The sequence below is a fragment of the Denticeps clupeoides genome, chromosome 5 (genome assembly GCF_900700375.1).
Source record: "Denticeps clupeoides chromosome 5, fDenClu1.1, whole genome shotgun sequence".
NCBI classification, from domain to species: Eukaryota; Metazoa; Chordata; class Actinopteri; order Clupeiformes; family Denticipitidae; genus Denticeps; species Denticeps clupeoides.
The window spans coordinates 9,875,435-9,890,914 of NC_041711.1; the positions used below are offsets into that span (position 1 = coordinate 9,875,435).

Here is a 15,480-nt window from a genome sequence, read left to right on the forward strand (position 1 = left end):
CAATAACTTAAGATTCTTTTTTGGATTTAATCATTTCAATGCTTCCCGTCTCATAAATAAAATGACATTTGGTAGGAAAAATTGTCTGATTCAGCGGTTTCCGCAGTGCTGAAGCAATGTTAAACTCAAGTTTATTAAACATATGTAATCATACAATAAAGGACGTCAAGCAAGGAGCAAATGAAATCAGGTTTGCATTGTGTGCTGGAAGCCACGACGTGATTTTCATCTGAGATGTGGGTGTCTGATGTTACCAGAGTTCTGAAGGCAGTATGTAAGAACCAGCCATATGTAAGAACACTTTGTTGTGTCCTACTGGGACGTCTGTGTTGAAGTTTCAAGATCCAAAAGACAGACAGAAATGCGCAAAGCGAGCAGGAACCTCAAACCTTCAAATGGCGCCGAGATGTGAGCAGTGTGCACTGAGCTCACTCGTGAGACTCTTTTTATTGTTGTTTGTGTACACAAATCATTGCAGGGCTGATGAATTCTGTTGTCAGTAGCACCCAAAGGGACGTAATCAGTGCACTCCTTAACCAAAACAAATAAAACGCCAGAGGGAGTGTCACGGAAACATCTGAAAGCGTTCACCGCCACTTTGTCAGCCGGTGTGGATTGCCGTTCATTAGCTGTTCCGAGCTAATTGTTTGGTCGTGTAGTTGTCTAGCTGGAATGAGAATCCTCACTCTTCCTTCTGCAGGTTCGTGCATCTGTGCGTAACAGGATGGGCCTCATAGCCAGGAGAATAGTCCAAGCAAAGCAAATGAGGTGACACCAAATCGGAAGGTTGCCGGGGGGTTTGGATAGATAACAAACTGAGTTTGAACCATCATGTTGCTGCGATCTCCAGATCCTGCAGGTTCACTCTCTACAACATTCGCAAGATTCGGCCTTTTCTCTCACAACAGGCTACGCAGCTCCTCGTCCAGGCAATGGTCATCTCCAAACTCGACTACTGTAACTCTCTCCTGGCTGGAGCCTCTGCAGTCACCATAAAACCACTCCAGATGGTCCAAAATATGGCAGCCCGCCTCATCTTCAATCAGCCAAAATACACCCATGTTACACCTCTTCTTACCTCCCTCCACTGGCTCCCGGTAGCTGCTCGCATTGAGTTCAAATCCTTGATGCTTGCCTACAGGGCTGTAAATGGAACTGCGCCCTCCTACATCAACACACTACTACCTAGATACACTCCTACACGCTCTCTCAGATCGGCAAACGAAAGGAGACTAAAAATTCCTTCTTCTCGAAGTACCGTCCCCCGGGAGCCTTTCATGGCTGCCCACTGGGTTAAATGCAGAGACCAAATTTCACTGTGTGCACTGGGTGCTGTGCCTTGGTGTATTACATGTGACAACTAATAAAAAAATGATCAAATAAGGGGCTCCTTGCTCAATGGTACGTCAGTGGCACCTTGATGGTTACGTGTCCGCTTCCTCACCCGGTAGGCCACCACTGTCCACTGTTTCAGGCATGGACAGTTCTTCATTGTTGATTTGGCATACATTTTCCCAAATTTGTATGTGGCAGAAGTTCACCAGACTAATAGTTCTGGAACTCAAAAGTCATTAAGTGGAGGGGGATGGCTTTCAACGCTTGTGTATTGCTTATTCACACTTGACATTCGTGTGTGAATCGTTAATCTGTCCCCCTGAATATTGACCTATCAAGAGAACATTGCATGCTGTGCTGTATGCAACCATTTATTTACGTCCCTCCCCATTTGTTGTGAGTGTAAATGGCAATTGTCAGCAATTTCTAATGAAATGGGGTGCACTTTATGCATCGTTGTCCATGAATCACATAAAAATGTATCAGACTTTGGCTTAGATGGAGAATTCACATGCCATTACATCGGCAAAGCCCCTGGGAGAGAGGTGGTTCTGTGAAAAAAGCAGGATAATGGAGCTTCCCGTTTTTCGTTAATGGACTGGGTCTTGCACTAATATTTAAACAATAGCGCTGTTGAAGCAGAAAATAATCATTAACATCAGGGGTAGGCGTGGAACACTCATCACATTGACACCTCAAATATCATTATTTAGGTGACTAAATTTGGGCTTAATTTGATCAGGATTGAGCCTTGATCAATTTAAACAAGTCAAAATTGCTCAGTCAAAAAGCAGACCATTGTGACGATTGTCACGATTCTGGACATTATTTTTTTTATATGGCAGTGGGTTGCTGTTGCCTCACTTTGTCCTCTCCATTTGTCTAATGATTCAACCTTGATTCTACCAACCTCTGAACTGCGTGAATTTCTCTTTCACTGAAAACCTTAAGACTTATACATGTTAGATTGTTAGATTGACATAAAAAGTTGCACTCATAATCAAATCACATGTAAAGTTTGATCTTTGGCCCAAAGGGGTCAGTCGTCTGGCAGCTCTCAGTTTTTTATTATGTCCTGGTCTAGGTCAGGAAAGTGGGATTGAAACGCCATGAAACGTTTGAACCATTTCATTTAATAAATCAAAAAAAGCACAATTCAAGCCTTGACACAAAGACAACAACGCAGTCTGGCTACGAGGAAGTGCAAGGTAGACGACTACTGTGAACAGGGCAGCTGTCTGGCGTATTTCCCCCCTTTCTCCCCCTTTCTTCCTCTCAGCAGACCCACGCCATCTTTAACAGCCTCATTCCGACAGGAGTGCAACTCGGCGTCAGGTATCGGAGGAGTTACAAAAAGGAAAACACAAACGAGACAGAGAACACAGACAACACATCACCATGGGATGTAACAGTTTGACATGTACGTTGAGTACGTTCCCAGTCCTCCCCTCCTCTTGGCTGAATAGTTTAATTCTTACCTTTCTGTGCTTTCAACCTGCCCTCTGCATTATTAGTTTGTTGACTTTAACCGGCTCCTAATTAAGCAACGGTTGGACTGAAAACTGTCAAAAGTAAAAGTGAAGTGATTGTTATTGTGAAATAACATCAACCTTGGTGAGCAGTGGGCAGCCATGACAGGCGCCCGGGGAGCAGTGTGTGGGGTGGGTGCTTTACTCAATGGCACCTCTGCGGTTCGGGGATTCGAACTGGCAACCTGCTGATTACGGGTCGGATCCTTACCCGCTAGGCCAACACTGCCTGTCAAATCCTGGCCATAAGGGACCATAAAGTACAACAAAGTGTTTGACATCAGCACTGAAAGCAATGCATTCATTTTGAGCTGACATAAGCCTGGACCCAGAGGGCACTTTTTTGGACTTTATCCTCATTTAGTACAAATGATTCAACCTCTCTGCTTGCTATGACCCAGCTATTGAGCTGAGTCAAGTGTAGTGGAAGGTCTAAGACATGCAGGGCTGGTGCCCCCTGAGCCTGAATTATGGAAGTGAATTAAAAATATGCATTAACACTGCAATTTAATGTCTGTGTGGAAGTGGTGGCCTAGCAGGTAAGGAAGTGGGTGGTAGTAACCTAGTGGGTACCACACTCGCCTATGAACCAGAAGAACCAGGTTCAAATCCCACTTACTACCATTGTGTCCCTGAGCAAGACACTTAACCCTAAGTTGCTCCAGGGGGACTGTCCCAGTAATTACTGATTGTAAGTCGCTCTGGATAAGGGCAAACGAAAGGAGACTAAAAATTTAACAAACAAATACAAAATGTATAAATACATTATAATTTTTCTTAGTCTAGCACCCAACACTCTCCGAGCATGTTCTTCAATGACAAGTCTAAGCCTTATCAGGGCTCTTAGTTTGTATACTTGATATTCTATAGAAATCGAACGAGAATTGCTGGTGTCTTCCCATTGTAAGTCGCTTTGGATAAAAGCGTCTGCCAAATAAAGTAAAGTAAAGTAAAGTAAAGTAAAGGGCGTTTGATAAATGCTGTAAATATAAGTGGACTCGGAACTGAAGGTCCCCTTGAGCAAGGTACCGTCCCCACGCACTGCTCCCCGGGTGCCTGTCATGACTGCCCTCTGCTCACTAAGGGTGCAAAGGAGATATTTTACTGTGTGCACCCTGTGCTGTGCTTGCTGTCTATCACAATGACAAAAACAACCACTTTAATTTTCATCTGCCCCATTTTGTAATGCAAAATGTCTCTTTAGATTGCATCACAAGACTAGTTACTGAAGTGTTTCAATTCACTGCTGTAGTTTGACCTAACATTTATTGTATTTACCTAACTTCCAATTTGCAAGCTAAGTTTGAGGTTGAATTGCAGTAATGGCTGTGTTAGTGTCTCAGTTCTTTCAAAGCTTCTCCCAAACTCCAAAATGCCTTATGTTGGTCTCTGTTGCACATTCCATATTTCATGTTGCCACCGCATGGATAACATTGCCAAATGGATAGGATCGTCCAAGAGAGGCAACAGGCTTCGCTTATTTTTAGAGCTTCCGAGTTGAGAGCCAAGTGTGAGGTCAAACTACAGTATTAGATGTAGTTTGACCAATGGTTAGGGTCATAGTTCTTTCTATGACTTGCCAAGCCACATTCCTCTCAATAACTGCATGCTGGTTTGCATAGTTGACTCACCGTTGTCTCTGCCTTACTCTGCCTCTATATTTATCACCGAATGGAAATCAGAACAGCTTTCCTAATGATTCTTGATGAAAAAAGCCCAATCTACGCTCTCTGCCCAACAGCTTTTCCAGAAACCTACATTTCACATATGGAGTTTGAAAAGTACGCCTAATTGTCCATCCAATGCAGATGGCTTTGTGTTTTAGTGGACTGGGTGGTGATAACAACATTTCCTCTGCCTCCTGGCAAGCAGCGGACCGCCATGAGCGCTCCGCCCAGATTGGCACTGCTGCTGTTGGAGTGAGACCCAAATGCAGGGGATCATTAGACCCCTCAGGGCTTTCCTTGGGCCCTGTCCAGCCACCAGCTGCTACCTGGGTTGCTGTGCCATGCTCCAGTTAACATCTGTGGAGATAGCATCCAGGGAGTTAGATGCATGCCGGGCTTTTCTCACTTGCCTTACATTTAAAGCGGTGGTCATTTTACATGCCTCCGTTTTGTAATTCGCTGTTGTTTTTCTATTATGGATAGGTCTGCTTCTTCCAAGCTTCCAAAATGCATTTCATATTCCATATTGACTCTGAATGGACAACATTGCCACAATATGGACAATATTTCGTTTCCCAACAAAGGTAATAGGCCTCACTGGAAAATCCATCCAAATGGATACAGCTGACATTTATTGTAAGAACTTCCAAGATTCAAGTCAAGCGTGAGGTCTAATTAGAGTTCAGTGGATTTGACTACGGGACTGTAAAAATGCTCATGAGAGCGTTAATGTACATTAAATTGACTTTAAATTACTGTGTGGTGTAGTGCCACACCATTACATGACCTGTGTGTCATCAGAAGATGCATTGTAGGTGGGCCATATTAAATGTCCATTTTAACATCGCAGGCCATGGTTACAAAGGCCAATGAACCAGTGGGCCATGTGGCATATTGATTTGAGGCATATTTAAGCTCAAGCCCCGTAGAAGCAGATGCTAATGAAGCGTGCACATCCCTAACTCTGCAGTATGCTATCAGGCATTATACTGTTGAAAGTTAAATACGTTCACTTCTCTAGTCTATCCTTTGTACTTCACACATTTTTGACAAGCAAGAAAATCTGGACTTGACTAAAGAACTGACTTGACTAAATTTGTATGTCTAAGATAAATAACTTTCTTAAACGAGTGCTGGCAGATAATTTTATTTATTTTTTTGCTTTCTAAAGCTGCCTCTCCACACTCACTTTAATACACTTCATCAGATGCAAGACTGGGAAAAACCTCTGGACTGTAGATGAGTCCATTATTGTGAAGGTTGGAAATACAACTTATTGAAAGTAAGATATGATTTTCTCAACTTTTTGGGCTGGTGACATATGGTGGCTTTCGGTGTAGGGAATTATCTAGCATGGCTTTTTGAAGAGGCTTTATTTGGGTTTCAGGGCCCAGTGGAAAATATAGATACTGGGAATGAAATCAATAGGGGGATTGTCCATCTGGTTGCCTTGTCCTGCCATCAAAATCAGTGTTGGTTTTCTATTTCCGCTTTTTGTGAAGAGCGAAGACAAGAAAAGGTGCAAAATTCGCATCATCATTAAAAATCAAATTACGAAAGTTGAGCTGTGGTTTTATTATATCAGCCAAGTACAATGTCAGTGTTTTATGATATATAATGTGACCTGGGCCTAGTCTTATCCCATAAAACAAATCTATGTAGGTACAAAGCAGTAATGCTGACTATTTAATTACTCTTCTTCTCGTGGTAACAGGATTCTCACAAAAAATGAGGCTTGAGGTGTCTGCAAAGCACACAGCATTTGTAACGAAGTACTCTGAAATGTAACTGACGAGCACGGAGTGTTTGCTCAGCAGCGAACATGATATAATCATGTTTGCGGAGTGGCCTACAGACGCCTGTCCCCCGCTTTGAAGATGAAACAACTCCCGGCGCGTTGCTCTGCAACCTTTAATCTCCGCTGTGAGCACTTTCTCTTCCGAGGGACACAACTCTTTTGTTCTCCTGCAGTCCTCTGTGTGGCAGCGTAGGTCATGCCGGCGAGATCAAGGGTGCGTTTCGCCGTGCCGGTGCCCACTCCGGGACCTCGGTATGGTATGAGTATGGCCTAGGAGCAGTTGATGGAGCGTTTCTCCCTGATGGCGCTGAAACGTGAAAGAGCCGTGGCCCGACCTGTCTTTCCACGAGTCTGTTTTCCAGGCCTGTTTAATTGTATCATTTTTGACGTGTCCCTGTCCCTGTCATTGCTCTGCAGGGCCGAAGGGAGTGAAGTGATTGTCACTTGTGATCCACAGCAGCACAGCACATGCCAGTGAAATTTGTTCTCTGCATTTAACCCTTAGTGAGCAGTGGGCAGCCATGAGAGGCGCCCGGGGAGCAGTGTGTGGGGACGGATCGGATTCGAACCGTCAACCTTCTGCTTCCTTAACCGCTAGTCCACCACTGCCCTCGGAGTGAGAGAGAGAGAGAGAGAGAAGTAAAGAAAATGCAGCAGTCAGCCCTGGTAGATACCAAGTGCAGTTGTATTCCCTGCAGGCTTCCTCTGTTATTCTGATCAAATAGAAAGTAGAAAGGCGAAGGGGGGGGGTTCTGCATCTCATTTCACCGATCAATGCCGGCTTTTGGGCCGCGGCACCGTTTTTCGCCCGCTGTTTTAATACTAATGAGAGCATCGCACAGAGAGCGTCTCTGAAATCCGCAGAGACGGCCTTGGCACATTAGCCTAATATCTGAACATGTTGCCGGGGCCCTAATGAAAGGCACCGGCTGCAGAGGTCCGCGGCGGCCCCAGCCGCCCTCGCGCGTCCCGGAGGTGATTTTTGATGAGGCCGTGTCTGATGGCGGATCGATGGCGGCGAGGGTGATTCATGCCGCGCCGAGTTTGCCCGTTATCGAGCGCGGCTTTCTGCGTGGTGCGAAAAAACACCCGTCGCTGCCAGGCAGGGGAACTGATTAGTCACCGGACTCCGGTTTCCGCCTCAACGCCGACCCTTTTTTTTCGTGATGAACAAGTGGCCAAAATCTCCCTGTTGTTTCTGACCGGGCTCTTGCTCGCTCCTCACAGAACAGAACAGTTTGGTAAATGATTGTCTGTCTGTGTCTGGTGACAAAAGTCTCTACAACCGCCGAACCGGCCAGAGATAACAACGAATGTTTCTTTTCTCTTCTCGCCCACTCAGAAGCATTATCTAACCCTTCATAAAAGCATGGAGTATGTGATTAAAGAGGAGCTGGTTTTTATACGACCGGCGCTCTTTATTTCTTAGCTTGAGGGATTGGCAAGGACACTTGAAAAAGAAAAGGAAGAAAAAAAAAGAAAATTGCCACAAGGGTCCAGGGGACTTAGCATATGGCCGCCTCCATATGTAGAAGGCCCTTGTGGCGAGATAGACTAATGAATACCATGGAGGGTTGCCTCAACTTTTCTGGCATGGTGAAGAGCAGTGGGCGCGATCCGTCCCCACGCCCGCCTCAATTCAGCAGAGACGAGCTCGACTTAATGAACTGCACTCACGCGCGCACAAGATCTGAACATGGATTTCTTTGACGAGCGCGCACGTCCTGCGTTGGGCACCATTAACCGTCGGCTAAATTGCAGATATTACAATATGACAGCAGCACTTGTTGGGAGTGATGCAAAGAAGGCTCTACGTTCTTTAACAGGGACCGAGCGCATAATTCACTGTGCAAGAAAAACTATAATTAAATGTCACGCAATCGGCGGGGCGCCAAAACATTACGACTCTTACTAAAAATGGAGGACTCACGGCATAGATCGGCTACTGGAGCACAGATGATAAACGTCATTGCTTTTGCTAGGTCCCGACCACTGTAGACCCAGAACATCCTACATGAGCTACAGCTTCAGCCATCCCGAATCGACTCTCGTCAAAGTCACTTGCCCTTGCCCCCCCCCTGCTACCATCACATCAACATACTGTCTAATAAATCCCACCCACGGCTAGGTGCACGAGCACGAATTCACTTTAGCCGTGACGAAAACGAAGCGGCACGCATCGTACTTTATGTTGTGCAGCAGCTGAAGCAGGAGGAGAGCTCAAACGTGGCGCTGTTCCACAGTCAGGGCAGAGGGAGTTTTATGTGTTGTGGTGACTAGGTGGTGTAGGTGTGGAGGAGTAGCCCTGGGACACAGTTCTGCTGATCCTGAAGTATGGCCAGGGTCAAACTGAAATTGAAATGAATGCGTTTTAATCGGAATTGCACAATTCAGACTCAAATATATTCAATTCAATTTCAGTTTGTGCAATTCAGATTTAAATGTATTCAATTCAATATCAGGTTCAACGGGCACAAATCTCTGCCTATACTGAAGGGTTAAAAAGGGTTTCCAGTGTGAATAAAAAAAGTGTAGAAGCCTTTTGCAGTTTTCCTTTCTTTTTACAATTAACATTTGAAGCAAAGAGTGAAAATTTGGGTCTGTTGGCATTTTGAGCAGAAATATGACTTATTATGACTCACAGAGAGGTTCCTCGTGTCACAGAGAGATGCGGACACATCAGAAGGTAATGGCGTAGCGGTATTTTGCGAGGTGAAGAACTCCGCGCAGGAATGTTCACAATTGTGTTGCTTTATAAGCTCTTCATTTCCAAAAAGACGGTACGCAAGAGTAAGGCGCTCGCAGATCTGAAGTATCAGAGTGTTCTACAGGCAGCAGCCAACTTCTCCCAGTTCACCTAATTACCTCATTTTAAACGCCATTAGTTAATGAATCAAAGTGGGTAGAGTGTGAGTCTCGGTAGGAATTAATCCCGTAAGGATTTTGGCGTTAACGCTCGGAAAAGACCTGCACTGCCGTAGACTGCGCCTCTCCCACACACTGAGCATCCATTTGACTGAGACCCCCGTGCTGGAAGTGGCCTTATCCAAAAAGATAATTCCAAATAAAATTTCCATGCCTACATTCTTGCCAGTGGAAAGAATCAACTTTCTTTTGATTTAATGCTTTAATCCCTTCATCAATTCCTTTTTAGCAACTGACTATTAAAGCGAGCTAATTTGCTTCACACCCCAATTAAGTACTCATTATCCATGTGGTAATTATTACCAGCTTAAAGTGGAGTGATTCTAATAGTGATTCCAGCACAAAAACAGAGATTTATCTCACAAAAAAGAAAACAAAAAGGGCATTTGTTTCTCATTATAATCCTCTTAATGTCATTAAGCATGGAACTGTGAGCGTGATGAGGAGTGCTACCACTTTTTATTTCAATTCTACACACTTAACTTTATCCCCCTATTAAAACTGTTAACGACTTAAACAGTGATGCTTACAGCCTAGCTGAATACAGAGTAAACTGAAAAGGAATCTTGGAACACAGCAGCGAGGTGTTGTTGGTCATCTAAAGTAAAGTTAAAGTGAAGTTATTGTCACATGTGATACACAACAGCACAGCACACGATGCACACAGTGAAATTTGCCCTCTGCATTTAACCGATCACCCTGAGTGAGCAGTGGGCAGCCATGACAGGCGCCCGGGGAGCAGTGTGTGGGGATGGTGCTTTGCTCAGTGGCACCTCAGTGGCACCCTGGCGGATCGGGATTCAAACCAACAACCTTCTGATTACCGGGCCGCTTCCTTAACCTCTAGGCAACCACTGCCCCAATTAAAATCCTGGCTAATTTCACTCTGCGTCCCTTACTTACAACAGTGTTTGGATAGAGCCACAGTCTCACGACAGACCACTTGGTTATTTGCATCCATAGCTTTTGTGCGGATCGAACCAAAACTGTTGCACTCTTCACCACTGCCAATCAACTCCTGATTTCACCCGAGAACGCTTTTCGTATAAAAATGTGGCATTATGAGTGTGTTGTTGTTCACAAGACAAAAATGCATTTGATGCGCTTGTCTGCCTCGGCCTCCGGTTGCTCTGTTGCCCCCATTTCTAGCTGACAGAAATGACATATTCTGACACGACAATACACCTCAGCTCAGCGGATGAATGGCGTTCTGAATGGGGCTTTTCGCAGCACTTTGGCGGCATGTTTTTAGGGCAAGGTAAATGGGAGGATAGGTGTTGGTTCACAGTGCGTGTAAAGAGGAGTTCTCCCACACAGCCTTTTTCTCGTTCATTTTAGTGAAGCAGTAATACTAATTATTAAAAGTGAACAAAAATGAATGCTGTGATAAATTGAACATGTTTACTGTATTTTGTACATTTCCTATGTCTTCTGGAATGATGTATGACACGGCTGCGACATTCATTCTAACCAGAGAAAAGCCGTAAATAAAGATGGACATTATGTGTTTTATAGCATTTTTATCTGAGCCTGTTTGGCACAATTGTCTCCGTAATAGTTACATTTAAATGCATGATAGCAAGTTTTATTCTTAAGGCTTAAATTTTACATTTACAGCATTTATCAGACACCCTTATCCAGAGCAAATTACAATCAGTAGTTACAGGGACAGTGGAGCAACTTAAGGTTAAGTGTCTTGCTCAGGGACACAATGGTAGTAAGTGGGATTTGAACCTGGGTCTTCTGGTTCATAGACGAATGTGTTACCCACAAGGCTACTACTACCGAAATGGTGGTATTAATTGTGATTAATTGTGATTCATTTAATAATGGGGTGGTAGTAGCGTAGTGGGTAAGACACTCACCTATGAACCACACTACCACAAATCAAAGGTTCAAACCCCACTTACTATGCATCGTGTCCCTGAGCAAGACACTTAACCCTGAGTGTCTCCAGGGGGACTGTCCCTGTAACTACTGATCGTAAGGTGCTCTGGCTAAATGTCTACTAAATGCCGTAAAATGTAAATGCCACAGCCCTAGCTGTTCTAACTGTTCTAACTAACTACTATATTACAGTTCAATGGATAAGCAATTACTTTACCAACAAATATTTCTTGTGCATTTTTCAATTATTCAGCATATTTCAGTTGTTTTCAATTAAAATCCTATTTTAAAATGTTCCATTTGCAATGATTGTAAATCCTGCTCGTTCACTGAAAAAGAACACCGTCAGTTATATATATCTTCTGAGACTTTTCTTGTAAACATTTTATGCAATGTGATGAGGTCGGCTCAGCCAAGAATGGTTTTCTTTCATAATATTGTGCTGAAGGTCAGCGCATCCCCTAAGATGATAAAGCTTTCTTTCTTCTTTCAGTTGGTTTCGCACAATTTGCACCCACATGCGTGGCCGTCAGTAATGGGGTGGAAGGTTGTAATTATTTTGCGGGCCATCCGCTGGACAGGGCCACATCAGAAATAATGTATTAGGATGTTGGCAAGAGGGACCCAGAATTCCCTGCTACGGAGCCACCCACATGATGCTCTGTCAGACCCTTGGTTCCCACCCTAAAACCGATCATGCCCACGATGGCGGACAACTCTGGAGAACTTGCTGCACCCCCTGACTGATGGCGGGCTTTTGTCTCTCCGTGTTTCACCGGGGTTTCGCTGCGCCGCAGTTTCCCGGGCTGAGCAGTCAGCAGGTCAGGACTAATTATAATGCTGCGCCGCTATCCTGCCCTGTGTTCAGGACCAGGAAGATAATAAGCCGTAACGATTCTGCACATCTGCTTAGGAAGGCAAGAAAAATGCAAAAACGTAAATCTGCCACAGTCACATCTATGAGGGGGGTGTGGCTTATTGTTCCATCGCCCGTCCCCCTTTCATTAAAAACGCACTTGAGCAGATGTCAGGACATTTCGCCGTAAAGTTTTACTGATTATAATTTGTCTTCAATTATTCCCCCCCATATAATTATGTGCATTTCAATCTCTTTCCTGTAATAAGGAACATGTAGAGCGGTGTCTCACAACATCTGTGAATGCGGAGCAAAATGAAGCAGCTGCCGGAGCAAGATGGCCCGTAATCAGGCTGATTTGGCTCACATGCTGGCGCAAGACAAAACCGTCTTCTGCTCAGGAACCTATGACATTATCATTGGCCCAACTTCAAGGCGTACAAATGTCAGCCGGATGTTCTCTGCAAAGACTTCTGCTGCGAATTCATGAAATTGGCTTAGAAACAGCGTATTTTTCACTGATAAGCAACATTTTCCAGATTTCCAGATTTATAAGAACATGAATAGATTCATAGAGCTGTATTTATTTACATGACAAATGCGTTGGTTTTCAGTGTTATATAAGGAAGTACCTCTAGATGGAGCTGCATGATTGTGAACGAAACAAGACGGAAGTGAAGCTAATAATGAGAACCAATCATGAGAAACAAGAAGCAAGAGGAAAACTAAAGACACCAACAATCAAGAACCATAAGAGTCCAGATCCCCGCGTTGAAGTGGTGGCCGGTGGAGGCGGGGGGGCGGTTTGGGCCAGTATGTGATATGGCCTATTTATTTTATACAGATTTTTATCATTTTAGTATTTAATAAAACTTTAATTGGACATTTGTAAAATAAATTAGAAAACGTTTGGATTTAAGCTCTGAAAATCAGACTATGTATTAATCTGCTGATATCTGCTTTTTTTTTTTTTTGGATGACTGTGATTCGCTTATTATGTATTTTTATTTTTGTGACTTGTACAGTACTGTTATAATGTTGCCATAGAAAGCCATGCCTATTTTCTGCTCTCCCTCCGGCCTGTTCTCTCTCACAGCAGAGGACTGACCCCAAGGGCTTTTCCTGCACAAATGAAGGCTAAATGACAAATAACAATGATGCAATGCCCGGCTCAATGTGAAGCGTGCCTTCTTTTCCTTTTCTTCATTACATATTTACTTCCATCCTTCGCAACACTGAAGGGAGTGGCGGTTGTTAGGTGTGAACCACCGCTCTACTCTGCGTCTATTTACGTGCAACTTGTTTGGACCTCAAAAATATCGTAAATGTAGCAACATATTTCTAGCAAGGATCATTTTAAGATAACGGAATACATTAATAATGTGGAGTGTAGAACGTAACACTGGACGTTTTAGATTGGCATCCTCTAGACTGACATAAATAAATAGATAAATCCAGAAAGAAACATGACCTTGCATGTGTTGTACTGACGGTTGACAGAAGAAATTACACACACACATCCTGAGAATTCTTTGAAATTGGGAATTTGAATTGAAGTCATGAATGTAAATAACATCCATTGTAACATTTCATTTGAAAGCTACATACGATCAAATAAACATAAAACATACGTTGAACCTGCCTACCTGGGATGAGAGCAACTGAATGTTGGCCTTGAAATATAGATCCTTGTTTGAAGAACTGTGTGGCGGCTCTGTAATTAAAGTGTGTGGTTTCATTATTGTGGTTTGAGGACATCTTTCAAACGAGCACTTTAACCATGTTTTACATCTTCTGCAAGGAGTTCCATTGAGCAGCAGCCTCTGAAATCTGTCTTGAAAAATGCTAATTGCTCCGTGGCCGTAAATTCTCAGCCAGAAGAAAAGCAATCAGTGAAATGCATGCAGCAGAAGGCCCCACTTGTGAAGAGTGGAGTGAGGAGTGAGGACTTCTTTATGCATTGGCCATTTGCTCTCTTTGCAGTCTAGATGAGACTTGGTTGCTTGCACAATCTTTTCTGGGCTAAGTGTTTGCACTTATGGGGTTGTTGATGGCTGTTATTAGATACTTGGCCAAAAAACATTGCCTGCACGTAGCCTCCAATGAATCAAGGCGAGTCCATTATCTCCAGCGCCTTCTGGAGAATCATAGGAATTTGTCACTTGCTTTCTGGCCACTGACCGGAATGATGGCTCCATTTTTTTCAGCGCTTTAATGAGTTCATGGCCGGGTTTAAGGTAATTTTAACTTTCCCCATCATTAGCCAGGAGCTGGGCCGTTTTGCCCTGCATTAAAATGTCCCAGATTCCAGATGTGGCGCCACGCCGGTGCTGAGCCTGGGAACAAGTTGCCGCGTTAGGGAGTGTGTTCCATCTGACAGTGTGTTCCATCACTATGCGTTCTAATGACACGTAATGAAGTCTTCATTGCAGAGCAGCGACGGAACTGGGATTTGGGGAGAAGGGGTGCAGCTGTTGAAGATAAATCACCCCCCCCCCCTTTTTTTTTTCCCCGCTCTTTCGCTCTTCAACATTGACGTGGCCTTGTTACCTCATCAGAAGATTTAGCCTCTTTCCAACTTTTCTAATTGTTTGGCAACTTCAAGCAGCTGACAAGGGCAGCCAGAGGCTTACTATTATCTGCTTGAGTGTGTGGTGATGTTCAAGGCAATCAACAAAAATCGAATCAAAGACCATAATTAGGGCCATCAGCCTAGATATCTCATCTACTGCTGATGCTTCAGCCAGTGGGCTGAGATGGGTAGAAAGACGGTCAGCCTTCGTAGCGTTTAATAATGTGCAGTTGGCGCAGTTAAATTGATCATGGCTGATCTTGAAGTAGAAATAAAACTAGTGAATCGTGTCAAATAAGGACTGTACCATCCTAATTTACAAACGTGGTCCTTAAAGATGCAAATGGCAAAAATGAATAAATATGAAGTTTCTTCCTGAATGCTACCATAATTAGAAACATAGAAACCAATATATCTACAACAACATTATAATTCACATATGAAATGTACATTTGAAGAGTTGACATAAATTTGGTCAATTCAATAAATTCTTAAAGTTCTTCTCTTTGAAAAAATAGAGTGGCATACAGTCACTCACTCACCATCCTTAACTGGTTAGTCTTGTCACTCAGGGTTCCATCCCAGCACAGTGGTCACAGAGCGGACACACACACACACACACACAACTCTCTCACACACTCACTCACGGTCAATTTAGAGTCGCCAATCCATCTAGTGTACGTGCCTTTTGATGGAGAAACCATCAAAAGGCACAAGGTCCTATCCGGGATTCAAAGTGGTGGCCTAGCGGTTAAGGAAGGGGCCTCGTAATCAGAAGGTTGCCGGTTCGAATCCCGATCCGCCAAGGTGCCAGTGAGGTGCCACTGAGCAAAGCACCGTCCCCACACACTGCTCCCCGGGCGCTGGTCATGGCTGCCCACTGCTCACTCAGGGTGATGGGTTAAATGCAG

General features: G+C 44.0%; 1 protein-coding gene across 2 annotated transcripts in view; it reads left to right on the top strand.

The window, feature by feature from the left end:
• gpc6a (glypican 6a) overlaps positions 1 to 15,480 on the top strand; it is a 114,725-nt gene that overhangs the window by 7,199 nt on the left and 92,046 nt on the right. The gene's annotated exons all lie outside the window — the stretch shown is intronic.